This window comes from Eriocheir sinensis, unplaced genomic scaffold (genome assembly GCF_024679095.1).
Source record: "Eriocheir sinensis breed Jianghai 21 unplaced genomic scaffold, ASM2467909v1 Scaffold768, whole genome shotgun sequence".
NCBI classification, from domain to species: Eukaryota; Metazoa; Arthropoda; class Malacostraca; order Decapoda; family Varunidae; genus Eriocheir; species Eriocheir sinensis.
In genome coordinates, this window is record NW_026112129.1 from 110,870 (window position 1) to 137,500 (window position 26,631).

The following is a 26,631-nucleotide window of genomic DNA, read 5'->3' on the forward strand; positions in this document are numbered from 1 at the left end:
AATCAGAAGTAACCATTTTCCAGAAGTTACTCTCGTATTTCCCTCTGTCACTAAGTTATCATTGGGTGTTATGAACCGCCATGGTCTTAACTTATTGAGAATTTAATGCTCTTTCAAATGCTGCCTTCAAAAATGCTCAAAGTGGTCTGGTTATTGTGGAAAATGCAAAAATGTCAGAGGATGTGTGAGTCATACCCGTGGATGACACCTGAATATTGAAGCACCTGACACCAGAAGAAAGGGTGTCAGGGCTGGACAAACAAAGGCTCACAAAAAAAGACAAGACCATCCTCTGATATTTTTACATTTTTTTGGTACTTTAAGACATTTTAGAGCATTTCTGAAGGCAGCATTTGAAAGAGCATTAAATTCTCTATAAGGTCAGACTATGGCAGACTCGTAACACCCAATGATAACTTAGTGACAGAGGGAAATGTAAGAGTAACTTCTGGAAAAATGGCAACTCCTGACTCACACATCCTCGGACATTTTCGCATTTTCCACAATAACCAGACCACTTAGAGCATTTCTGAAGGCAGCATTTGAAAGAGCATTAAATTCTCTATAAGGTCAGACTATGGCAGACTCGTAACACCCAATGATAACTTAGTGACAGAGGGAAATAAATGAATAACTTCTGGAAAAATGGCTACTCCTGGCTCACACATCCTCTGACATTTTTCCATTTTCCACAATAACCAGACCACGTAGAGCATTTCTGAAGGCAGCATTTGAAAGAGCGTTAAATTCTCTATAAGGTCAGACTATGGCAGACTCGTAACACCCAATGATAACTTAGTGACAGAGGGAAATATAAGAGTAACTTCTGGAAAAATGGCTACTCCTGGCTCACACATCCTCTGACATTTTTGCATTTTCCACAATAACCAGACCACGTAGAGCATTTCTGAAGGCAGCATTTGAAAGAGCGTTAAATTCTCTATAAGTTCAGACTATGGCAGACTCATAACACCCAATGATAACTTAGTGACAGAGGGAAATATAAGAGTAACTTCTGGAAAAATGGCTACTTCTGATTCTCACATCCTCGGACATTTTCGCATTTTCCACAATAACCAGACCACTTAGAGCATTTCCGAAGGCAACATTCGAAAGAGCATTAAATTCTCTATAAGGTCAGACTATGGGCGACTCGTAACACCCAATGATAACTTAGTGACAGAGGGAAATGTAAGAGTAACTTCTGGAAAAATGGCTACTTCTGACTCTCACATCCTCTGACATTTTTGCATTTTCCACAATAACCAGACCACTTAGAGCATTTCTGAAGGCAGCATTTGAAAGAGCGTTAAATTTTCTATAAGGTCAGACTATGGGCAACTCGTAACACCCAATGATAACTTAGTGACAGAGGGAAATATAAGAGTAACTTCTGGGAAAATGGCTACTTCTGGCTCACACATCCTCTGACATTTTTGCATTTTCCACAATAACCAGACCACTTAGAGCATTTCTGAAGGCAGCATTCGAAAGAGCGTTAAATTCCCTATAAGGTCAGACTATGGGCAACTCGTAACACCCAATGATAACTTAGTGACAGAGGGAAATGTAAGAGTAACTTCTGGAGATATGGCTACTTCTGACTCACACATCCTCTGACATTTTTGCATTTTCCACAATAACCAGACCACTTAGAGCATTTCTGAAGGCAGCATTCGAAAGAGCGTTAAATTCCCTATAAGGTCAGACTATGGGCAACTCGTAACACCCAATGATAACTTAGTGACGGAGGGAAATGTAAGAGTAACTTCTGGAGATATGGCTACTTCTGACTCACACATCCTCGGACATTTTTGCATTTTCCACAATAACCAGACCACGTAGAGCATTTCTGAAGGCAGCATTGGAAAGAGCGTTAAATTCTCTATAAGGTCAGACTATGGGCGACTCGTAACACCCAATGATAACTTAGTGACAGAGGGAAATATAAGAGTAAATTCTGGAAAAATGGCTACTTCTGACTCTCACATTCTCTGACATTTTTGCATTTTCCACAATAACCAGACCACTTAGAGCATTTCTGAAGGCAGCATTTGAAAGAGCGTTAAATTCTCTATAAGGTCAGACTATGGGCGACTCGTAACACCCAATGATAACTTAGTGACAGGAGGAAATGTAAGAGCAACTGAGGCTTTTGGTGGGAGGAACATGACAGGAAATGGGAAAAAAATGAAAATATATTGAGACTAGGAAAAAATTGTGTGTGTGTGTGTGTGTGTGTGTGTTTCTCTCTCTCTCTCTCTCTCTCTCTCTCTCTCTCTCTCTCTCTCTGTGTGTGTGTGTGTGTGTGTGTGTGTGTGTGTGTGTGTGTGCTCAGCGGGGTGACTCTGCTGAGGGCGGACACTGGGCTTGCTCACTCTGACATTCACCTCTGTCACTAAGCTATTACTGGGTGTTATAATCTTGCCCTAACATTATCTTGTAGAGAATTTAATGCTCTTTCCAATGCTGCCTTCGGAAATGCTCTAAGTGGTTTAGTTATTGTAGAAAATGCAAAAATGTCAGAGGATGTGTGTCAGAGTAGTCATGTTTCGTACTATGAAATCAGAAATCGCTGTTATATTTCCCTCTGTCACTAAGTTATCATTGAGTGTTATGAGTCAACCTTAGTTTGACCTTATAGAGAATTTAATGCTCTTTCAAATGCTGCCTTCAGAAATGCTCTAAGTGGTCTGGTTATTGAGGAAAATGCAAAAATGTCAGAGGATGTGTGAGTCAGGAGTAGCCATTTTTCCAGAAGTTACTCTTATATTTCCCTCTGTCACTAAGTTATTATTAGGTGATATGATCCTACCGTGGTCTGATATTATAGAGAATTTAACGCTCTTTCAAATGCTGCCTTCAGAAATGCTCTACGTGGTCTGGTTATTGTGGAAAATGCAAAAATGTCAGGAGTTTTTAAATTTTTTTGGCAAGGTTTGAGTGGGAGTTGAAGGACACAGGTTGGACCAAGGCTGGCTAATGACCTTGACCCCTAAACCTCCTCCTCCTCCTCCTCTTCTTCCTCTTCCTCCTTATCTACGGTAATTTGTGTCTCTCTCTCTCTATCTATCTATCTACCTATCTATCTACTACCACTACTACTACTATTACTATTTCAGGTCATCGTGGAGAAGGCCCCTAAGGCTCGCATCGGTGACCTTGACAAGAAGAAGTATTTGGTTCCTTCGGATTTGACAGTCGGTCAATTCTATTTCCTCATTCGCAAGAGAATTCACCTGAGACCCGAGGATGCCCTGTTCTTCTTCGTCAACAATGTGATTCCCCCCACCAGCGCCACCATGGGCTCACTCTACCAGGTATATTTGAGTGGTTGTTTGTTTGTTTGGGATTTCCTCTGGTGGAGTTGTGGATTGATCATTTATCTTTCGTTTGGCGTTATTTGCGTCTTTCTATCCTTATTCAATTTTGAGCTATTTCAACTTTTATCGACATTTTTCATTCAGGTTTTTAAGTTTCTGGGGTCGTTCTACTAGGTTCGGGGGTGTTTTTCTCTGCTTTATGTTTGTTTGTTTGGGATGCGCTCTTGTGTGTTTGTAGAGAATTTAATCCTCTTTCTACTGGCACTATCTGCATGTTCCTATCTTTATCCAATTTTGTGGTATGTCCATTTTTATCAACATTTTTCATTCACGTTTTTCAATTTCCGGGGTCGTTCTACTAGGTTTGGGGGTGTTTTTCTCTGCTTTATGCTTGTTTGTTTGGGATGCGCTCTTGTGTATTTGTAGAGAATTTAATCCTCTTTCTTTTGGTGCTATTTGCATGTTCCTATCTTTATCCGATTTTGAGTAATTCTCACTTTTATCAACATTTTTCATTCACGTTTTTCAATTTCTGGGGTCGCTCTACCAGGTTCAAGGGTGTTTTTCTCTGCTTTATGTTTGTTTGTTTATAATGCGCTCTTGTGTATTTGTAGAGAATTTAATCCTCTTTCTACTGGCACTATCTGCATGTTCCTATTTTTATCCAATTTTGTGGTATGCCCATTTTTATCAACATTTTTCATTCACGTTTTTAAGTTTCTGGGGTCGTTCTACTAGGTTTGGGGGTGTTTTTCTCTGCTTCCTGTTTGTTTGTTTAGGATGCGCTCTTGTGTATTTGTAGAGAATTTAATCCTCTTTCTACTGGCACTATCTGCATGTTCCTATCTTTATCCAATTTTGTGGTATGCCCATTTTTATCAACATTTTTCATTCACGTTTTTCAATTTCCGGGGTCGTTCTACTTGGTTTGGGGGTGTTTTTCTCTGCTTTATGTTTGTTTGTTTAGGATGCGCTCTTGTGTATTTGTAGAGAATTTAATCCTCTTTCTTTTGGTGCTATCTGTATCTTCCTATCTTTATCCAATTTTGTGGTATGCCCATTTTTATCAACATTTTTCATTCACGTTTTTCAATTTCTGGGGTCGCTCTACCAGGTTCAAGGGTGTTTTTCTCTGCTTTATGTTTGTTTGTTTGGGATGCGCTCTTGTGTATTTGTAGAGAATTTAATCCTCTTTCTTTTGGTGCTATCTGTATCTTCCTATCTTTATCCAATTTTGAGTTACTTCAACTTTTATCAACATTTTTCATTCACGTTTTTCAATTTCTGGGGTCGTTTTACTAGGTTTGGGGGTGTTTTTCTCTGCTTTCTGCTTGTTTGTTTGGGATGTGCTCTTGTGAATATGTAGAGAATTTAATCCTCTTTCTTTTGGTGCTATTTGCATGTTCCTATCTTTATCCAATTTTGTGGTATGCCCATTTTTATCAACATTTTTCATTCACGTTTTTCAATTTCCGGGGTCGCTCTACCAGGTTCAAGGGTGTTTTTCTCTGCTTTATGTTTGTTTGTGTGGGATGCGCTCTTGAGTATTTGTAGAGAATTTAATCCTCTTTCTTTTGGTGCTATTTGCATGTTCCTATCTTTATCCAATTTTGTGGTATGCCCATTTTTATCAACATTTTTCATTTAGGTTTTTAAGTTTCTGGGGTCGTTCTACTAGGTTCGGGGGTGTTTTTCTCTGCTTTATGTTTGTTTGTTTGGGATGCGCTCTTGTGTATTTGTAGAGAATTTAATCCTCTTTCTTTTGGTGCTATCTGTATGTTCCTATCTTTATCCAATTTTGAGTTACTTCAACTTTTATCAACATTTTTCATTTAGGTTTTTAAGTTTCTGGGGTCGTTCTAATAGGTTCGGGGGTGTTTTTCTCTGCTTTATGTTTGTTTGTTTGGGATGCGCTCTTGTGTATTTGTAGAGAACTTAACCCTCTTTCTTTTGGTGCTATCTGTATCTTCCTATCTTTATCCAATTTTGTGGTATGCCTATTTTTATCAACATTTTTCATTCACGTTTTTCAATTTCTAGGGTCGTTGTACCAGGTTCAAGGATGTTTTTCTCTACTTTTCGTTTGTTTGTTTGGGATGCACTCTTGTGTATTTGTAGAGAATTTAATCCTCTTTCTACTGGCACTATCTGTATCTTCCTATCTTTATCTAATTTTGTAGTATGCCCATTTTTATTGAAGCTTTTCCCCCATCTTCCTCCTCCTCGCTGGCGCCATTTGAGAGCGTAAGTCTTGTATCGTCGAATAAGTTTAGCTGAAGGGAGAGAGAGAGAGAGAGAGAGAGAGAGAGAGAGAGAGACTAGCTTTCTATTCAAATGTCTCTCTCTTTCTCTCTCTCTCTCTCTCTCTCTCTCTCTCTCTCTGCAGCATATCTTTCTTAACTATGCTGTATATATAACAGACTAACTATGCTGTATATCCCGTGAGATCAACTATGCTGTATATATAACAGACTAACTATGCTGTATATATAACAGACTAACTATGCTGTATATATAACAGACTAACTATGCTGTATATCCCTTGAGATCAACTATGCTGTATATCTAACATTGGAACATATGCTGTCAAGAATTGGTATGCTTACTTCACAAGGGAAATTGAATTAGATGCTTTTTTTAAGGGGGCCAAGAATTGCACTTAACACTCTCAAAGGGGACGAAATACTGGTGGTGGCTGTCCCTGTGTTGCTAGTCGTCCCCGTGTTGGTTGTCGTCCTTGTGTTGGTTGTCGTACCCGTGTTGGTTGTCGTCCCTGTGTCAGCAGTCGTCCTTGTGTTGGTTGTCGTCCCTGTGTTGGTTGTCGTACCCGTGTTAGTCGTCCCTGTGTTGGTTGTCGTCCTCATGTTGGCAGTCATCCCTGTGTTCCCAGTCGTCCCTGTGTTGGCAGTCGTCCTTGTGTTGGTATCCGTCCCTGCTGGTTATAGTCAAAGTTCTTAAGCTTAAAAACAACAGAGGATTGAAGAGAGATACAGAGAATTTGACTGCTTGAAAAGGCCTTGGACTCATAAGGGTTGCTAGGCGTCCCTGTATTGCTCGGCGTCCCAGCGTTGAAATAGCCACTTCCTCACGTCTAAAAACTATCCTCCGAGCCAGATTGTTGTACCCAGGGCATGATAATTACCCAGTTTCAACCAAAAACTATCCTCCGAGCCAGATTATCGTACTCAGGGCATCGTAATTACCCAGTTTCAACCAAAAACTATCCTCCGAGCCAGATTGTTGTACCCAGGGCATGATAATTACCCAGTTTCAACCAAAAACTATCCTCCGAGCCAGATTATCGTACCCAGGGCATGATAATTACCCAGTTTCAACCAAAAACTATCCTCCGAGCCAGATTGTTGTACCCAGGGCATGATAATTACCCAGTTTCAACCAAAAACTATCCTCCGAGCCAGATTATCGTACCCAGGGCATCATAATTACCCAGTTTCAACCAAAAACTATCCTCCGAGCCAGATTATCGTACCCAGGGCATCATAATTACCCAGTTTCAACCAAAAACTATCCTCCGAGCCAGATTGTTGTACCCAGGGCATGATAATTACCCAGTTTCAACCAAAAACTATCCTCCGAGGCAGATTGTTGTACCCAGGGCATCGTAATTACCCAGTTTTGACCCTTAATCATTCGCCCAAAACATCTCTAATTGATGCTTTTAATAACTATGAATTAATGCATTTATTGGGATGTAGGAGGAAGCTTTCGGGTTAGAAGTCTGGAAATATTAAAGGATTAAGTACGACAATTTCGCAGCGTTGAGTCTGGGCCCCGATACCCAACAAAACCCCAAATTCCAAGGCTTAAACTGTGTCCTGGGGTCCCATAATTAGACACATATATACACATCGTCAAACCTGTTAATTCCTGGTGATTCCCGGCTATATTTAAGCATCAAAACCCCAAATTCCAAGGCAAAAACTGTGTCCTGGGGTCCCATAACTAGACTCATTTGTACTCATCGTCAATTCCTGGTGATTCCCGGCCATATTTACGCATCAAAACCCCAAATTCCAAGGCAAAAACTGTGTCCTGGGGTCCCATAACTAGACTCATATATACTCATTGTTAATTCCTGGTGATTCCCGGCCATATTTAAGCATCAAAACCCCAAATTCCAAGGCTTAAACTGTGTCCTGGGGTCCCATAACTAGACCCATTTATACTCATTGTTAATTCCTGGTGATTCCCGGCAATATTTAAGCATCGAAACACCAAATTCCAAGGCTTAAACTGTGTCCTGGGGTCCCATAACTAGAGTCATTTATACTCATTGTTAATTCCTGGTGATTCCCGGCCATAGTTAAGCATCAAAACCCCAAATTCCAAGGCTTAAACTGTGTCCTGGGGTCCCATAACTAGACTCATTGTTAATTCCTGGTGATTCCCGGCAATAGTTAGCTGTCGAAAACCCAAATTCCAAGGCTTAAACTGTGTCCTGGGGTCCCATAACTAGACTCATTTATACTCATTGTTAATTCCTGGTGATTCCCGGCCATATTTAAGCATCAAAACCCCAAATTCCAAGGCTTAAACTGTGTCCTGGGGTCCCATAACTAGACTCATTTATACTCATCGTCAATTCCTGGTGATTCCCGGCAATAGTTAGCTGTCGAAAACCCAAATTCCAAGGCTTAAACTGTGTCCTGGGGTCCCATAACTAGAGTCATTTATACTCATTGTTAATTCCTGGTGATTCCCGGCCATATTTAAGCATTGAAAACCCAAATTCCAAGGCTTAAACTGTGTCCTGGGGTCCCATAACTAGACTCATTTGTACTCATTGTTAATTCCTGGTGATTCCCGGCCATATTTAAGCATCAAAACACCAAATTCCAAGGCAAAAACTGTGTCCTGGGGTCCCATAACTAGACTCATTTGTACTCATCGTTAATTCCTGTTGATTCCCGGCCATATTTAAGCATCAAAACCCCAAATTCCAAGGCTAAAACTGTGTCCTGGGGTCCCATAACTAGAGTCATTTATACTCATCGTCAATTCCTGGTGATTCCCGGCAATATTTAAGCATCAAAACACCAAATTCCAAGGCTTAAACTGTGTCCTGGGGTCCCATAACTAGACCCATTTATACTCATCGTTAATTCCTGGTGATTCCCGGCCATAGTTAAGCATCGAAAACCCAAATTCCAAGGCTTAAACTGTGTCCTGGGGTCCCATAACTAGACTCATTTATACTCATTGTTAATTCCTGGTGATTCCCGGCAATATTTAAGCATCAAAACCCCAAATTCCAAGGCTAAAACTGTGTCCTGGGGTCCCATAACTAGACTCATTTATACTCATTGTTAATTCCTGGTGATTCCCGGCCATATTTAAGCATCAAAACCCCAAATTCCAAGGCTTAAACTGTGTCCTGGGGTCCCATAACTAGACTCATTTATACTCATTGTTAATTCCTGGTGATTCCCGGCAATATTTAAGCATCAAAACCCCAAATTCCAAGGCTTAAACTGTGTCCTGGGGTCCCATAACTAGATTCATTTATACACAGCGTCAAACCTGTTAATTCCTGGTGATTCCCGGCCATATTTAAGCATCAAAACACCAAATTCCAAGGCTTAAACTGTGTCCTGGGGTCCCATAACTAGACTCATTTATACTCATCGTCAATTCCTGGTGATTCCTGGCCATATTTAAGCATCAAAACCCCAAATTCCAAGGCTTAAACTGTGTCCTGGGGTCCCATAACTAGACTTGTTTATACTCATTGTTAATTCCTGGTGATTCCTGGCAATAGTTAGCTGTCAAAAACCCAAATTCCAAGGCTAAAACTGTGTCCTGGGGTCCCATAACTAGACTCATTTATACTCATTGTTAATTCCTGGTGATTCCTGGCTATATTTAAACATCAAAACCCCAAATTCCAAGGCTTAAACTGTGTCCTGGGGTCCCATAACTAGACCCATTTATACTCATTGTTAATTCCTGGTGATTCCCGGCAATATTTAAGCATCAAAATCCCAAATTCCAAGGCTTAAACTGTGTCCTGGGGTCCCATAACTAGACTCATTTATACTCATTGTTAATTCCTGGTGATTCCCGGCAATATTTAAGCATCAAAACCCCAAATTCCAAGGCAAAAACTGTGTCCTGGGGTCCCATAACTAGACTCATTTATACTCATTGTTAATTCCTGGTGATTCCCGGCCATATTTAAGCATCAAAACCCCAAATTCCAAGGCAAAAACCACTGTTGAATGTCCGCTGAATTGACATGTGTGTGTGTGTGTGTGTGTGTGTGTGTGTGTGTTTGTGTGTACAGGAATGCTCTATAATGGCTGGGTGTTAAGAATTGTTAGTCTGGCAATGTTCAAGAAAGTGCTGTTTAACCCTCTCCCCTCAGGCGCAGTCGGGCAGCGCAATGTGGGGTCTCTTTTAACCTCCGTATCTCAAAAACCGTTCATCACAGCTTAAAACCAAAAGCGCCATTGGAAAGAGAAGGTCCAGCTCTATAGAAGTCGGTCATGTACGCCTTTCCTGCGCGCGTACATGGACGTCTGGGGAGCGTTGAATGTTAAGATTTGCGTCGGTGCGTGTGGGATGATCAGCCGTATTGAGGGAGCTGTGGGCATCTCTCCTTCAGACTCTGGCAAGGGAGTGTTTACAACTGTTTGGTCGAGGCATCAGACAGCATCAGACATCCACCAGTCACTCGTCTGTCGATCTGCCGCGCTGGGCTGATACGATTCTCCACCAAATTTAGCTTAGAACGCACTCAATCCTGTGTTGTGAGAGTTACCGCCGGAACGCTCTCAGACGTGGGAGATTGGAGTGCGTCTGGAGAGGCAGCGAGCGTTTCCCAACACCAACAAACACGCCCAACGCTCACTGTGTGTTTACCAATGAAAGGGTTAAACCAGCGTCCATATCTCCCATGTATGGTACAGTGGGCGGGGTCTCACGGGCCGGAAGCGAGGGTCTTGTGAGAGGCTTTCAGTGGGTGAAATGCCCGGTTGTCTAGCGTACCAGACCGCACCAGGAAAATGTACCAAGATTGAGTATACGTAACATTGTATACTGGTCTACATATCTATAAACATTTAAATCTACTTCCTCTTGGGTTCGTGAAGATGTCAGACACTAACGAACATTGCAGAACTCAGGGCCATATTTTTAAACATTTCTGCGGCCAAGAACACGTAACTTACCAGTCTTTCGTGGGAGTTTGGGGCATTTCCAGGGGTAGTTTTATGACCCTGGTGGTAGTCTGAGCCTTCATCCGTACCGTGAACCTAAAAGAACATGTAATTTACTAGTCTTTTGTGGGAGTTTAGGGCATTTCCAGGGGTAGTTTTATGACCCTGGTGGTAGTCTGAGCCTTCTTCTGTACCGTGAACCTAGACCTCACTTAACCCCTTCACTACAGCCAGGCCAAAACAGCGCCCCATATCTAGGATCGCCGTGCGCGTCAAATTTCAAATATCGCTATTGAATATAACAAGTTTTGGGCCATAAACTCAACACAATCATCATGTATTATATATGAAAACATGCAGAATTTAATGGCGCACATAGAGAAACATAAATTAATTGATAGTTTTGAGATATAAGCATAAATATAGAGATTAAATGCCTTGTATCTACCCTACAGCGGACCGGGGCACAGTACGCGCATCCTGGGGTATGTCCCGGGGCACTGTGTTCAAGGGGTTAAATGTCAAGCCTAAGGACATTTGTACATTTTATTTCCACGATGTATAGAACAAAAATACCATGTCTGTATCGTACCAGATCTTGTGAATGTCGATGATAGGCTTCCTTGAGGGGCCTGGATGGTGTTGGCAAGTTTTTATAGTGGCGCCATCCTGCATTGGCTCGTGCTGTCCCCCGGAACTCCTTGGATGGTGTCCTGTAGAGTCCGGGTCGATGGATGGTCTTCCGGGCACCATGTGGGTAGTTTTAAGCCTCTCGGCGGTGAATGTGGGCCCAGCACGCTACCACTCAGCCACCGCCTACCAGTCACGGCAACACTGGGCATAGGGAAAGGGCTATACCACTAGGCCTACGCTTATCCAGTTTGGCTTGAAATTCCTGAATCGTTTCTGCCCACACAGTCTCCTCGTCAAGTCTGTTCCATGTTATGCTTCTGTGAATGGAAAACTGTATTTCCTGATGTGTTTCCTACAGTGCCCTGCCTCAGTTTCCTACCCTTGGCCCCTGCCACACCCCTGTCACACCCCTGTCATGCTGTCTTGGGTCTACCCCGTCTAATCCCTCGTGTGTCTGTACGATGCTATTTGGTTCCTGTTTGTCTCCCAGTGTTGTGAGTCTCAATCTCTCTGTACAGTGCTATTTGGTTCTGTCTGTCTCCCCAGTGTTGTGAGTCTCAATCTCTCTGTACAGTGCTATTTGGTTCTATCTGTCTCCCCAGTGTTGTGAGTCTCAAAGTCTCTGTACAGTGCTATTTGGTTCTGTCTGTCTCCCCAGTGTTGTGAGTCTCAATCTCTCTGTACAGTGCTATTTGGTTCTATCTGTCTCCCCAGTGTTGTGAGTCTCAATCTCTCTGTACAGTGCTATTTGGTTCTGTCTGTCTCCCCAGTGTTGTGAGTCCCAATCTCTCTGTACAGTGCTATTTGGTTCTGTCTGTCTCCCCAGTGTTGTGAGTCCCAATCTCTCTGTACAGTGCTATTTGGTTCTATCTGTCTCCCCAGTGTTGTGAGTCTCAAAGTCTCTGTACAGTGCTATTTGGTTCTGTCTGTCTCCCCAGTGTTGTGAGTCTCAATCTCTCTGTACAGTGCTATTTGGTTCTGTCTGTCTCCCCAGTGTTGTGAGTCTCAATCTCTCTGTACAGTGCTATTTGGTTCTGTCTGTCTCCCAGTGTTGTGAGTCTCAATCTCTCTGTACAGTGCTATTTGGTTCTGTCTGTCTCCCCAGTGTTGTGAGTCCCAATCTCTCTGTACAGTGCTATTTGGTTCTGTCTGTCTCCAGTGTTGTGAGTCTCAATCTCTCTGTACAGTGCTATTTGGTTCTGTCTGTCTCCCCAGTGTTGTGAGTCTCAATCTCTCTGTACAGTGCTATTTGGTTCTGTCTGTCTCCCCAGTGTTGTGAGTCCCAATCTCTCTGTACAGTGCTATTTGGTTCTGTCTGTCTCCCCAGTGTTGTGAGTCTCAATCTCTCTGTACAGTGCTATTTGGTTCTGTCTGTCTCCCCAGTGTTGTGAGTCTCAATCTCTCTGTACAGTGCTATTTGGTTCTGTCTGTCTCCCCAGTGTTGTGAGTCTCAATCTCTCTGTACAGTGCTATTTGGTTCTGTCTGTCTCCCAGTGTTGTGAGTCTCAATCTCTCTGTACAGTGCTATTTGGTTCTGTCTGTCTCCCAGTGTTGTGAGTCTCAATCTCTCTGTACAGTGCTATTTGGTTCTGTCTGTCTCCCCAGTGTTGTGAGTCTCAATCTCTCTGTACAGTGCTATTTGGTTCTGTCTGTCTCCCCAGTGTTGTGAGTCCCAATCTCTCTGTACAGTGCTATTTGGTTCTGTCTGTCTCCCCAGTGTTGTGAGTCTCAATCTCTCTGTACAGTGCTATTTGGTTCTGTCTGTCTCCCCAGTGTTGTGAGTCTCAATCTCTCTGTACAGTGCTATTTGGTTCTGTCTGTCTCCCCAGTGTTGTGAGTCTCAATCTCTCTGTACAGTGCTATTTGGTTCTGTCTGTCTCCCCAGTGTTGTGAGTCTCAATCTCTCTGTACAGTGCTATTTGGTTCTGTCTGTCTCCCAGTGTTGTGAGTCTCAATCTCTCTGTACAGTGCTATTTGGTTCTGTCTGTCTCCCAGTGTTGTGAGTCTCAATCTCTCTGTACAGTGCTATTTGGTTCTGTCTGTCTCCCCAGTGTTGTGAGTCTCAATCTCTCTGTACAGTGCTATTTGGTTCTGTCTGTCTCCCCAGTGTTGTGAGTCTCAATCTCTCTGTACAGTGCTATTTGGTTCTGTCTGTCTCCCCAGTGTTGTGAGTCCCAATCTCTCCAGTGTCTTCATAAGTGTGTTCTCTCAGAGTTTCCACAAATTCAGCCGCTGTTTGTACTCTTTCCAAACTCTCTAAATGTCTTTCATCAATCTGGGTGACCTCGCTAATGCTGTATATTCCAGTCTTTGACGTACCATCGATGTTACGAGTCTCTCCGAAATGCCTTCGTTGAGATATGTAAATGCTGGTTTTGTGTTTCTAAGAAGGTTGTATGTTTCCCAAGTTATCCAGTCTGTGTGTTTCCTGAAGGATAACTTGTCTGTGTGTGTGTGTGTGTGTGTGTGTGTGTGTGTGTGTGTGTGTGTGTGTGTGTGTGTGTGCGCCCCTCCACAGAATTTGCGTTTTTCTGAACCTGTTTTTTTGAGTCATTTCCTCGGTAATAATAATAATAATAATAATAATAATAATAATAATAATAATAATTGTAACTATTAATTAAGGGCAGGAAAAGAAATATTAGCCAGCAGAGTTTATTGAATCTTTAACATTGTTCTCTCTCTCTCTCTCTCTCTCTCTCTCTCTCTCTCTCTCTCTCTCTCTCTCTCTCTCTCTCTCTCTCTCTCTCTCTCTCAACCTAATCTGACAACCTAACCTATCTCTCTCTCTCTCTCTCTCAACCTAATCTAACTTAACCTAACCTATCTCTCTCTCTCTCTCTCTCTCTCTCTCTCTCTCTCTCTCTCTCTCTCTCTCTCTCTCTCTCTCTCTCTCTCTCTCTCTCAACCTAATCTAACTGAACCTAACCTCTCTCTCTCTCTCTCTCTCTCTCTCTCTCTCTCTCTCTCTCTCTCTCTCTCTCTCTCTCTCTCTCTCTCTCTCAAACTAATCTATCTTTACCTACCCTATATCGTCTCTCTCTCTCTCTCTCTCTCTCTCTCTCTCTCTCTCTCTCTCTCTCTCTGTGGCATTCTGAAAAGAGAAAAAATTAAATTAGAAATAGTTTTAAAATTATCTAAATCACTACTACTACTATTACTATCGCTCGTAGCCCCCTTAGACTATCGCCACGCTATTTAGGACACCCTTAAATGTACTATCCGCCACCCCACATCGGTACTATCCATCACCCACCCCCCTACTACTATTTCTACTATTTCTACTATCGCTCGTAGCCCCCTTAGACTATCGCCACGCTATTTAGGACACCCATAAATGTACTATTCGCCACCCCACATCGGTACTATCCGTCACCCACCCCCCTACTACTACTACTACTACTACTACTACTACTATTTCTACTTTCAGGAGCACCACGAGGACGACTTCTTCCTCTACATCGCCTACAGTGATGAGAGCGTCTATGGTTAAGGAGGAGGAGGAGGAAGAAGAAGAAGAGGAAGAGGAGGAAGAAGAAGAAGAGGAGGAGGAAGAAGAGGAAGAAGAGTTTATCAAGATTATTATTTAGTTTGTCTTTTGAGAGAGAGAGAGAGAGAGAGAGACAGGGGGGGTATGTATCTGGGGCCGGGGCGCTGAGAGAGAGAGAGAGAGAGAGAGAGAGAGAGAGAGCTACCTAATGGATGGACTCTCTCTCTCTCTCTCTCTCTCTCGTAATTCATATATATTTACTTTTGTGAGAGAGAGAGAGAGAGAGAGAGAGAGAGAGAGAGAGAGAGAGAGAGAGAGAGAGAGAGAGAGAGAGAGAGAAGCTACCTAATGGATGGACTCTCTCTCTCTCTCTCTTTATTAATTCATATATATTTAGTGTTGTGAGAGAGAGAGAGAGAGAGAGAGAGAGAGAGAGAGAGACTAAGTTCACTCTATCTAATCAATGCTCTCTCTCTCTCTCTCTCTCTTTAATTCATATATATTTACTTTGTGAGAGAGAGAGAGAGAGAGAGAGAGAGAGAAATTCAATATATAATTAAAAAAAAAATATTATTATTATTTTGGGGAAAGAAATATATTTGTAGTAGTAGTAATAGTAGTAGTTATAACCACTACTACTACTACTACTACTACTACTACTACTACTATTGTGCACCGTGTCAAGAAAGTCGTGTCATATCTGGTTCACCCAAAAAAATTAATAAAATTGTAGAAAATTGCCCAAAAAATAGTCTTTCTTTAGGCCTATGAGAGAGAGAGAGAGAGAGAGAGAGAGAGAGAGAGAGAGAGAGGCTGGTAAGTAAGGGTCCTACTACTACTACTACTACTCTCTCTGACTATCATAAGACTATTTTGAACTATCTTTAATCTTGAACGAGAGAGAGAGAGAATTAATTGATTTTGACGCAACGGAGAGAGAAAAAAAGATATATTTGGCGCGACAGAGAAGAGGCATTTTGGAAGACTTGAGAGAGGAGGAGGAGGAGGAGGAAGAAGAAGGAAGAGGAGGAGGAGGAGGAAGAAGAAGAAGAAGAAGAGGAGGAAGAAGAAGAATAGGAGGAGGAGGAAGAAGAAGAAGAGGAGGAGGAAGAAGAAGAAGAAGAAGAGGAGGAGGAGGAGGAGGAAGAAGAAGGAAGAGGAGGAAGAAGAAGAAGAAGAGGAGGAGGAGGAAGAAGAAGAAGAAGAGGAGGAGGAAGAAGAAGAAGAAGAGGAGGAGGAGGAGGAAGAAGAAGAAGGAAGAGGAGGAAGAAGAAGAATAGGAGGAGGAGGAAGAAGAAGAAGAAGAATAGGAGGAGGAAGAAGAAGAAGAAGAAGAAGAGGAGGAGGAGGAAGAATGAGAGAGGAAGGAGGAAGAGGAACACAAAGGCACACAAGGGAGGCACAAACAACAGCAGGTCTGATCTAATCCAAGGTGTAAGATGGACAGCAAAGGCGAAGGGAAGGAAAGGGAACCAAGAAATTATGTAGCTTCAACAACAACTTCAACGTCAATTTTCACCAACTTCCCCTTATGCAATTTTAACGTACTTTGCACCAAAAAATAGCTTAATCTTTCTACTTTCTTGCGGTTCTTTCGTTTTTTGTTTATTCCTTTCGGTTTTATCACAATTTACGTTTTTATCAGGTAATGTGCATGGCTCGCTCTCCCACCAAGAAAGAAGATTGAAGACATGGCTCAAATTCAATCTCAATTTTCACCAACTTCCCCTTATGCAATTTTAACGTACTTTGCACCAAAAAATAGCTTAATCTTTCTACTTTCTTGTGCTTTTTTCGTTTCCTCTCTACTTATTTCCATTTTCTCACAATTTCCGTTTTTCTAAGGTAATATGCACGGCTCGCTCTCCCACCAAGAAAGAAGATTGAAAACATCGCTCAAATTCAACGTCAATTTTCACCAACTTCCCATTATGCAATTTTAACGTACTTTACACCAAAAAATAGCTTAATCTTTCTACTTTCTTGCGGTTCTTTCGTTTTCTGTTTATCTCTCTCCGTTTTCTCACAATCTTCGTTTTTAACAGGTAATGTGCATGGCTCGCTCTCCCACCAAGAAATAAATAATTGGAAATATTGCCCAAGTTCAAGGTCAATTTTTACCAACTTCTCCTAATGCAACTTTAACGTACTTTGCACCAAAAAATAGCTTAATCTTTCTACTTTCTTGTGCTTTTTTCGATTTCTGTTTATCCCTTTACGTTTACTCACAATCTCCGTTTTTCCCAGGTAATGTGCATGGCTCATTCTCCCACCAAGAAAGATGATTTAAAATGTCACTCAAGTTCAACCTCAATTTTCTCCACTGTCCGCTAACTTAACCCAGCTCACCTTACACCAAAAAATAGCTTAGTCTTTCTACTTTCTATCCACACTTTCATTATCTTTCTATCTTTTTCCGTTTTCCCACAATCTCCATTTTTACCAGGTAAGGTGCACGCCTCGCTCTCCAACCATGAAAAAAAATTGAAAACATCACTCAAATTCAACCTCAATTTTCTCCACTGTCCACTAACTTAACCTGGCTCACCTTACACCAAAAAATAGCTTGACCTTTCTACTTTCTATCCACACTTTCATTATCTCTCTATCCTTTTCCTTTTTCCTACAATCTCCATTTTTCCCAGGTAAGGTGCATGGCTCGCTCCTACCAAGAAGATTTAAAATGTCACCCAAGTTTAACCTCAATTTTCTCCACTGTCCGCTAACTTAATCCAGCTCACCTTACACCAAAAAATAGCTTAGTCTTTCTACTTTCTATCCACACTTTCATTATCTTTCTACATTTTCCCGTTTTCCTACAATCTCCATTTTTCCCAGGTAAGGTGCACGCCTCGCTCTCCAACCATGAAAAAAAATTGAAAACATCACTCAAATTCAACCTCAATTTCCTCCACTGTCCGCTAACTTAACCCAGCTCACCTAACACCAAAAAATAGACTAACCTTTCTACTTTCCATCCACACTTTCATTATCTTTCTACATTTTCCCGTTTTCCCACAATCTCCATTTTCCCCGAGGCACTGAAAAACCTTGGAACGTAAGATTGGGCCCAGCAGGGAGCGGAAATCTGAAGGAAGGGCAAGGGGGCGAGAATTGAGAGGAGGGATTGACGAGAACGGAAGCATAATGACGTAAGCAAACTTGGTGAGAGAGGAAGACAGCTCCATCAATAAGTCTATTAACATTGAAGGCCTGGCAAAGATTGACGTGAAGGGAATTGAAGACCTAATTGATGAGAATAGAGGAAAATAACAGACGTAAGCTTGTGTGTCATTGTAACAGGATAGATGATAGAGTTGACAGACAGAAGATGGAAGGAAATAACAGCCAAGCCCGGTATTGATAACTAGGGATTTTAATGGCCGTGTCCGATGCCAAATTGATGAGAGCCATAGATGCTAACAGGGAATTGATTATTGATTCACTAGGAAGGTGTAAGCTCAGAATGGTCTGTGACGTCAACTGCGAGGGGCTGTTTACATGGTCTGGAGACACAGAAGAGACACAGACTGGGCCCTAGTGACATCAATCCCTCCACAAAAAACTGCGAGGGGCTGTTTACATGGTCTGGAGACACAGAAGAGACACAGACTGGGCCCTGCTGACATGAAATCCCTCCACAAAAAACTGCGAGGGGCTGTTTACATGGTCTGAATACACACAGAAGAGACACAGACTGGGCCCTGCTGACGTGAATCCCTCCACAAAAAACTGCGAGGGGCTGTTTACATGGTCTGGAGACACACAGAAGAGACACAGACTGGGCCCTAGTGACATGAATTCCACAGAAAATAGACCAAAATGACGATTGATCAGGGAACGTTTGATCTGACGGACTGGAATGTGACGTAAGCTTTGGGCGGAAAGGGAAACATTTAACAGGAAATCACGGAACAGACAAAGCTCCACTAAGATATGTGTGGAAGATCTTAAAGCCAGTGTGTTATATGACAGGATTAAGAACCTAGAACCTGGAACAGAGGGTAATCAGGACTGCTAATGGATATCTCAAGGCCCATCACAGGCGGAAGAACATTGAGGTTGAAGAAGCCAGGGTCGACCCACCATGGTTGAACAGACGGATCCAGGAGACAGAGGTGAGGAGGCGGAAGAGGCGGAAGAGGAAGCGGACAAGTGGAAACAGAAGGATATGGACCACAAAGAAGAATTACAAGTATTAGTTAAAAGGGAGATGAGATTTAGCGATATACAGAAAGCAGGATAATTAAGAATCTACTAATGACTGTGATTAGGACAGGTATTTAAGAACAAGTTTAAAAGAACCACTGGGGGAAAGAACACCAGGCAGGATGGAGAACAATGGAGAACAACCTGCTTATTCCGAGGCATATCCACGAAGAGTTATATCGATTGAGTTTGTGGAAGCATTTGATGGGGCAGAAAGAGAGTCAATGGTTTAGATGCGAACGGAATATGACATCAATCAGACAGCTATTGACCTAATCACAAAATTGTATGGTAGAAGTTGACAGCGGAATAGACAGGGATGCTGAACAGAGGGAACAGAGACAAGAACTTTGCGGACAGACGATGGAACGTTATTTGCAAGAAGCGTAGAAGATGCACGATCCTACAGAGGGTGGTTGAGGAGATGAGATTGGGGATTGAGGAAGGATAAATGGATTGGGACAGTACAGGGATGAGAGAGTGAAGATGCTGGTTAACTCTTGCATAAGGGATTGGGACAGTACAGGGATGAAAGAGTGGAGATGCTGGTTAACTCTTGCATAAGGGATTGGGACAGTACAGGGATGAAAGAGTGAAGATGCTGGTTAACTCTTGCATAAGGGATTGGGACAGTACAGGGATGAAAGAGTGAAGATGCTGGTTAACTCTTGCATAAGGGATTGGGACAGTACAGGGATGAGAGAGTGAAGATGCTGGTTAACTCTTGCATAAGGGATTGGGACAGTACAGGGATGAGAGAGTGAAGATGCTGGTTAACTCTTGCATAAGGGATTGAGAGGGACAGTACAGGGATGAAAGAGTGAAGATGCTGGTTAACTCTTGCATAAGGGATTGGGACAGTACAGGGATGAGAGAGTGAAGATGCTGGTTAACTCTTGCATAAGGGATTGGGACAGTACAGGGATGAAAGAGTGAAGATGCTGGTTAACTCTTGCATAAGGGATTGGGACAGTACAGGGATGAGAGAGTGAAGATGCTGGTTAACTCTTGCATAAGGGATTGAGACAGTACAGGGATGAAAGAGTGAAGATGCTGGTTAACTCTTGCATAAGGGATTGGGACAGTACAGGGATGAGAGAGTGAAGATGCTGGTTAACTCTTGCATAAGGGATTGGGACAGTACAGGGATGAAAGAGTGAAGATGCTGGTTAACTCTTGCATAAGGGATTGGGACAGTACAGGGATGAAAGAGTGAAGATGCTGGTTAACTCTTGCATAAGGGATTGGGACAGTACAGGGATGAAAGAGTGAAGATGCTGGTTAACTCTTGCATAAGGGATTGGGACAGTACAGGGATGAAAGAGTGGAGATGCTGGTGAACTCTTGCATAAGGGATTGGGACAGTATAGGGATGAAAGAGTGAAGATGCTGGTTAACTCTTGCATAAGGGATTGGGACAGTACAGGGATGAAAGAGTGAAGATGCTGGTTAACTCTTGCATAAGGGATTGGGACAGTACAGGGATGAGAGAGAGTGAAGATGCTGGTTAACTCTTGCATAAGGGAATGGGACAGGACAGGGATGATAGAGTGAAGATGCTGGTTAACTCTTGCATAAGGGATTGGGACAGTACAGGGATGAAAGAGTGAAGATGCTGGTTAACTCTTGCATAAGGGATTGAGAGGGACAGTACAGGGATGAAAGAGTGAAGATGCTGGTTAACTCTTGCATAAGGGATTGGGACAGTACAGGGATGAGAGTGAAGATGATGTTTAACTCTTGCATAAGGGATTGGGACAGTACAGGGATGAGAGAGTGAAGATGCTGGTTAACTCTTGCATAAGGGATTGGGACAGTACAGGGATGAAAGAGTGAAGATGCTGGTTAACTCTTGCATAAGGGATTGGGACAGTACAGGGATGAAAGAGTGAAGATGCTGGTTGACTCTTGCATAAGGAATTGGGACAGTACAGGGATGAGAGAGTGAAGATGCTGGTTAACTCTTGCATAAGGGATTGAGAGGGACAGTACAGGGATGAGAGAGTGAAGATGCTGGTTAACTCTTGCATAAGGGATTGGGACAGTACAGGGATGAGAGAGTGAAGATGCTGGTGAACTCTTGCATAAGGGATTGAGAGGGACAGTACAGGGATGAGAGAGTGAAGATGCTGGTGAACTCTTGCATAAGGGATTGGGACAGTACAGGGATGAAAGAGTGAAGATGCTGGTGAACTCTTGCATAAGGGATTGAGAGGGACAGTACAGGGATGAGAGAGTGAAGATGCTGGTGAACTCTTGCATAAGGGATTGGGACAGTACAGGGATGAAAGAGTGAAGATGCTGGTGAACTCTTGCATAAGGGATTGAGAGGGACAGTACAGGGATAGAGTGTAGATGCTGGTGAACTCTTGCATAAGGGATTGGGACAGTACAGGGATGAAAGAGTGAAGATGCTGGTTAACTCTTGCATAAGGGATTGAGAGGGACAGTACAGGGATGAAAGAGTGAAGATGCTGGTTAACTCTTGCATAAGGGATTGGGACAGTACAGGGATGAAAGAGTGAAGATGCTGGTTAACTCTTGCATAAGGGATTGGGACAGTACAGGGATGAGAGAGTGAAGATGCTGGTTAACTCTTGCATAAGGGATTGGGACAGTACAGGGATGAAAGAGTGAAGATGCTGGTTAACTCTTGCATAAGGGATTGGGACAGTACAGGGATGAAAGAGTGAAGATGCTGGTTAACTCTTGCATAAGGGATTGAGACAGTACAGGGATGAAAGAGTGAAGATGCTGGTTAACTCTTGCATAAGGGATTGGGACAGTACAGGGATGAAAGAGTGAAGATGCTGGTTAACTCTTGCATAAGGGATTGAGACAGTACAGGGATGAAAGAGTGAAGATGCTGGTTAACTCTTGCATAAGGGATTGGGACAGTACAGGGATGAAAGAGTGAAGATGCTGGTTAACTCTTGCATAAGGGATTGAGAGGGACAGTACAGGGATGAAAGAGTGAAGATGCTGGTTAACTCTTGCATAAGGGATTGAGAGGGACAGTACAGGGATGAAAGAGTGAAGATGCTGGTTAACTCTTGCATAAGGGATTGAGAGGGACAGTACAGGGATGAAAGAGTGAAGATGCTGGTTGACTCTTGCATAAGGGATTGAGAGGGACAGTACAGGGATGAAAAGACAAGCAGAAAATGAAAGTTGAAATCTGTATAGAGAATGGAGACAAGAAATTTGAGTGTAGATTCAATCCTTCTGTTTAAATGCCGTACAATCTGAAACTTGGCGACGGAAACGGATTTAAGAATGAACCATCTATGTGATGCTTATAGGGAAGAACAGGGGAAGAGTTCAATGTTCTAACGACCCGCCCTATGAAGAAGAACAGGGAAATATAACAGGAAGAGTCCATTTTTGAAGAACAACGGATTGAACAAAGAAAAACACCGATCTTGAAATTCTGGGAAATACGAGAGAGATAAAATTGATATAGTGCATCTGAATCAGACATAAGACCCAGACCACAAGACCCAGACCACAAGACCCAGACCCAGACCACAAGACCCAGACCCAGACCACAAGACCCAGACCCCAAGACCCAGACCACAAGACCCAGACCACAAGACCCAGACCCAGACCACAAGACCCAGACCACAAGACCCAGACCACAAGACCCAGACCCAGACCACAAGACCCAGACCCAGACCACAAGACCCAGACCACAAGACCCAGACCACAAGATCCAGACCCAAACCACAAGACCCAGACCACAAGACCCAGACCCAGACCCAGACCACAAGACCCAGACCACAAGACCCAGACCCAGACCACAAGACCCAGACCACAAGACCCAGACCCAGACCACAAGATCCAGACCCAGACCACAAGACCCAGACCCAGACCACAAGACCCAGACCCAGACCCAGACCACAAGACCCAGACCCCAAGACCCAGACCACAAGACCCAGACCCAGACCACAAGACCCAGACCACAAGACCCAGACCCAGACCACAAGACCCAGACCCAGACCCAGACCACAAGACCCAGACCACAAGACCCAGACCACAAGACCCAGACCACGATCACTCCCTCTGACTATCACAAGACTATTTTAAGCATACCCCCAAATAGTAAAAATATCAAAGGATTGTCTTGGTTATTTTTGTGAGTCTTTGTTTGTACAGAATTGAAGCCCTTTCCTCTGGTGTCTCAGTGCTTCAAAATTCAAGTGTCACACACCCTCGGACATTTTTGCATTTTCCACAATAACCAGACCACTTAGAGCATTTCTGAAGGCAGCATTTGAAAGAGCATTAAATTCTCTATAAGGTCAGACTATGGCAGACTCGTAACACCCAATGATAACTTAGTGACAGAGGGAAATATAAGAGTAACTTCTGGAAAAATGGCTACTTCTGACTCTCACATTCTGACATTTTTGCATTTTCCACAATAACCAGACCACTTAGAGCATTTCTGAAGGCAGCATTTGAAAGAGCATTAAATTCTCTATAAGGTCAGACTATGGCAGACTCATAACACCCAATGATAACTTAGTGACAGAGGGAAATATAAGAGTAACTTCTGGAAAAATGGCTACTTCTGACTCTCACATCCTCTGACATTTTTGCATTTTCCACAATAACAAGACCACTTAGAGCATTTCTGAAGGCAGCATTTGAAAGAGCATTAAATTCTCTATAAGATCAGACTATGGCAAACTCACAACACCCAATGATAACTTAGTGACAGAGGGAAATATAAGAGTAACTCCTGGAAAAATTGCTACTCCTGACTCACACACCCTCTGACATTTTTGCATTTTCCACAATAACCAGACCACTTTTAGCATTTCTGAAGGCAGCATTTGAAAGAGCATTAAATTCTCTATAAGTTCAGACTATGGCAGACTCATAACACCCAATGATAACTTAGTGACAGAGGGAAATATGAGAGTAACTCCTGGAAAAATGGCTACTTCTGACTCTCACATCCTCTAACATTTTTGCATTTTCCACAATAACCAGACCACTTAGAGCATTTCTGAAGGCAGCATTTGAAAGAGCATTAAATTCTCTATAAGGTCAGACTATGGCAGACTCGTAACACCCGATGATAACTTAGTGACAGAGGGAAATATAAGAGTAACTTCTGGAAAAATGGCTACTTCTGACTCTCACATTCTGACATTTTTGCATTTTCCACAATAACCAGACCACTTAGAGCATTTCTGAAGGCAGCATTTGAAAGAGCATTAAATTCTCTATAAGTTCAGACTATGGCAGACTCATAACACCCAATGATAACTTAGTGACAGAGGGAAATATGAGAGTAACTCCTGGAAAAATTGCTACTTCTGACTCTCACATCCTCTGACATTTTTGCATTTTCCACAATAACCAGACCACTTAGAGCATTTCTGAAGGCAGCATTTGAAAGAGCATTAAATTCTCTATAAGGTCAGACTATGGCAGACTCGTAACACCCGATGATAACTTAGTGACAGAGGGAAATATGAGTAACTCCTGGAAAAATGGCTACTTCTGACTCTCACATCCTCTAACATTTTTGCATTTTCCACAATAACCAGACCACTTAGAGCATTTCTGAAGGCAGAATTTGAAAGAGCATTAAATTCTCTATAAGGTCAGACTATGGCAAACTCATAACACCCAATGATAACTTAGTGACAGAGGGAAATATGAGAGTAACTTCTGGAAAAATGGCTACTTCTGACTCACATCCTCTGACATTTTTGCATGGAACAGACCCCAGGAGACGGGACACAACATCTGTGGTCATATGCCGGAGAGAGACAGAAGGGGAAGGAATTATAGGAGAAGGGAACAGACCCCAGGAGACGGGACACAACATCTGTGGTCATGTGCCGGAGAGAGACAGAAGGGGAAGGAATTATAGGAGAAGGGAACAGACCCCAGGAGACGGGACACAACATCTGTGGTCATGTGCCGGAGAGAGACAGAAGGGGAAGGAATTATAGAAGGGAACAGACCCCAGGAGACGGGACACAACCCCTGATTAATACCTGGCACACTGCTGGGTGGACAGGGGCAGCGTAGGGTATCGGAAAAGCCGCCCAAATTTTTCCACTCCGCCCGGGAATCGAACCCAGGCTCTCTCGGTTCTGAGCTAAGCGTGCTAACCACTGCACCACGAAGCCCCCTGCACACAGTTCTTCCCGCACGCCACTTAAACAACAGCACAACTACCCAACAACAACAACAACAACACCCTCGCTGCTGAGCTAACACGAGGGGAAGGGCAGCCCGGGAGGAGGCTATTCAAACTGACCTCTTGTTGGTTTTACACAATGACCCTGACCTTCATGATACTTGGTGACCTCCAGAGTGACCTGTACTACTACTACTACTACTACTACTACTACTATTACTATCGCCGACGTGTGTTAGAGAAACTACGATTAGTCAACCCATGGAATCAGATTTTTATTCAGCGTTGACGAGGGCTTAGAGATCCTCACATTCTCTGGGGTGGAGGGAACGTCGCTGTGTTTAGGAGTTGCTGTTGGGTCCGCGCTTCTTGCCGAAAGTCGTCACCACATTGACGAAGCGACGGTTGTACTGGATACGGCGTTTGGCTCGACCGGTCTTGGCTTTCTTTTTCTCCTTCTTGTCAACTTTTGGAGTCTGGCCCTTTACCTTCCCGGCACGAGACAGCGACCCGTGCACCTTGCCTGGGGAAAACGGAGATTGTGAGAGAACGGAAGGAGGTGGGATGATGGTTTAGGTAGCGTTGGAAAGTAGAAAGGTTGGGCTATTTTTTGGTGTAAGGTGAGCTAGGTTAAGTTAGGGGAATGTGGAGAAAATTGACGTTGAATTTGAGGGATGTTTTCAAATTTTTTTCTTGGTGGGAGACCGAGTCGTGCACCTTGCCTGGGGAAAACGGAGATTGTGAGAGAATGGATGGAGGTGGGATGATGGTTAAGGTAGCGTTGGAAAGTAGAAAGGTTGGGCTATTTTTTGGTGTAAGGTGAGCTAGGTTAAGTTAGGGGAACATGGAGAAAATTGACGTTGAATTTGAGGGATGTTTTCAAATTTTTTTCTTGGTGGGAGACCGGGTCGTGCACCTTGCCTGGGGAAAACGGAGATTGTGAGAGAACGGAAGGAGATGGGATGATGGTTAAGGTAGCGTTGGAAAGTAGAAAGGTTAGGCTATTTTTTGGTATTAGGTGAGCTAGGTTAAGTTAAGGGAACGTGGAGAAATTTGAGGTTGAATTTGAGGGAGGTTTTCAAATTTTTTTTCTTGGTGGGAGTGTGAGCCATGCACCTTGCTTAGGGAAAACGGAGATTGTGAGAGAATGGATGGAGATGGGATGATGGTTAAGGTAGCGTTGGAAAGTAGAAAGGTTGGGCTATTTTTTGGTATGAGGTGAGCTAGGTTAAGTTAGGGGAATGTGGAGAAAATTGACGTTGAAGTTGAGGGATGTTTTCAATTTTTTTTTCTTGGTGGGACGGTAAGCCATGCACCTTGCTTGGGGAAAACGGAGATTGTGAGAGAATGGATGGAGATGGGATGATGGTTAAGGTAGCGTTGGAAAGTAGAAAGGTTAGGCTATTTTTTGGTATTAGGTGAGCTAGGTTATGTTAGGGGAACATGGAGAAAATTGAGTTTGAATCTGAGGGATGTTTTTAATTTTTTTTTCTTGGTGGGAGGGTGAGCCATGCACCTTGCTTGGGGAAAACGGAGATTGTGAGAGAACGGAAGGAGATGGGATGATAGTTAAGGTGGCGTTGGAAAGTAGAAAGGTTGGGCTATTTTTTTGGTATTAGGTGAGCTAGGTTAAGT

The 26,631-nt window shown here is 43.0% G+C and overlaps 5 long non-coding RNA genes across 12 annotated transcripts in view; all 5 read left to right on the forward strand.

Annotated features, from left to right (window-relative positions):
• On the forward strand, nt 1-25,326 carry LOC126994281 (uncharacterized). 3 transcript variants are annotated; one of them, XR_007748956.1, is made up of 4 exons: nt 1-380; nt 759-2,081; nt 23,134-24,263; nt 24,451-25,326. It is a non-coding gene; the product is annotated as an uncharacterized LOC126994281 (long non-coding RNA). The 3 variants fall into 3 exon arrangements; XR_007748955.1 differs by lacking the exon at nt 1-380 and adding an exon at nt 396-569; XR_007748957.1 differs by lacking the exon at nt 1-380 and adding an exon at nt 397-569 and having other exon boundaries at nt 948-2,081.
• On the forward strand, nt 3,327-5,623 carry LOC126994279 (uncharacterized). Of its 5 annotated transcripts, none has more exons than XR_007748950.1 (3): nt 3,327-3,685; nt 3,874-4,437; nt 4,626-5,623. It is a non-coding gene; the product is annotated as an uncharacterized LOC126994279 (long non-coding RNA). The 5 variants fall into 5 exon arrangements; XR_007748952.1 differs by having other exon boundaries at nt 4,062-4,437; XR_007748949.1 differs by having other exon boundaries at nt 3,327-3,622; nt 3,811-4,437.
• Nucleotides 6,222-13,890, forward strand: LOC126994282 (uncharacterized). The gene is made up of 2 exons (XR_007748958.1): nt 6,222-12,794; nt 12,908-13,890. It is a non-coding gene; the product is annotated as an uncharacterized LOC126994282 (long non-coding RNA).
• On the forward strand, nt 15,651-20,080 carry LOC126994283 (uncharacterized). 2 transcript variants are annotated; one of them, XR_007748960.1, is made up of 3 exons: nt 15,735-16,469; nt 16,670-17,070; nt 17,463-20,080. It is a non-coding gene; the product is annotated as an uncharacterized LOC126994283 (long non-coding RNA). The 2 variants fall into 2 exon arrangements; XR_007748959.1 differs by having other exon boundaries at nt 15,651-16,469; nt 16,670-20,080.
• A 497-nt stretch (nt 25,327-25,823) lies between the features above and the next one.
• LOC126994280 (uncharacterized) overlaps nt 25,824-26,631 on the forward strand; it is a 1,664-nt gene continuing 856 nt past the window's right edge. The window contains exons 1-2 of the long non-coding RNA XR_007748954.1: nt 25,824-25,970; nt 26,171-26,370. This is a non-coding gene — a long non-coding RNA (uncharacterized LOC126994280). The remainder of the gene's footprint in view (nt 25,971-26,170; nt 26,371-26,631) is intronic.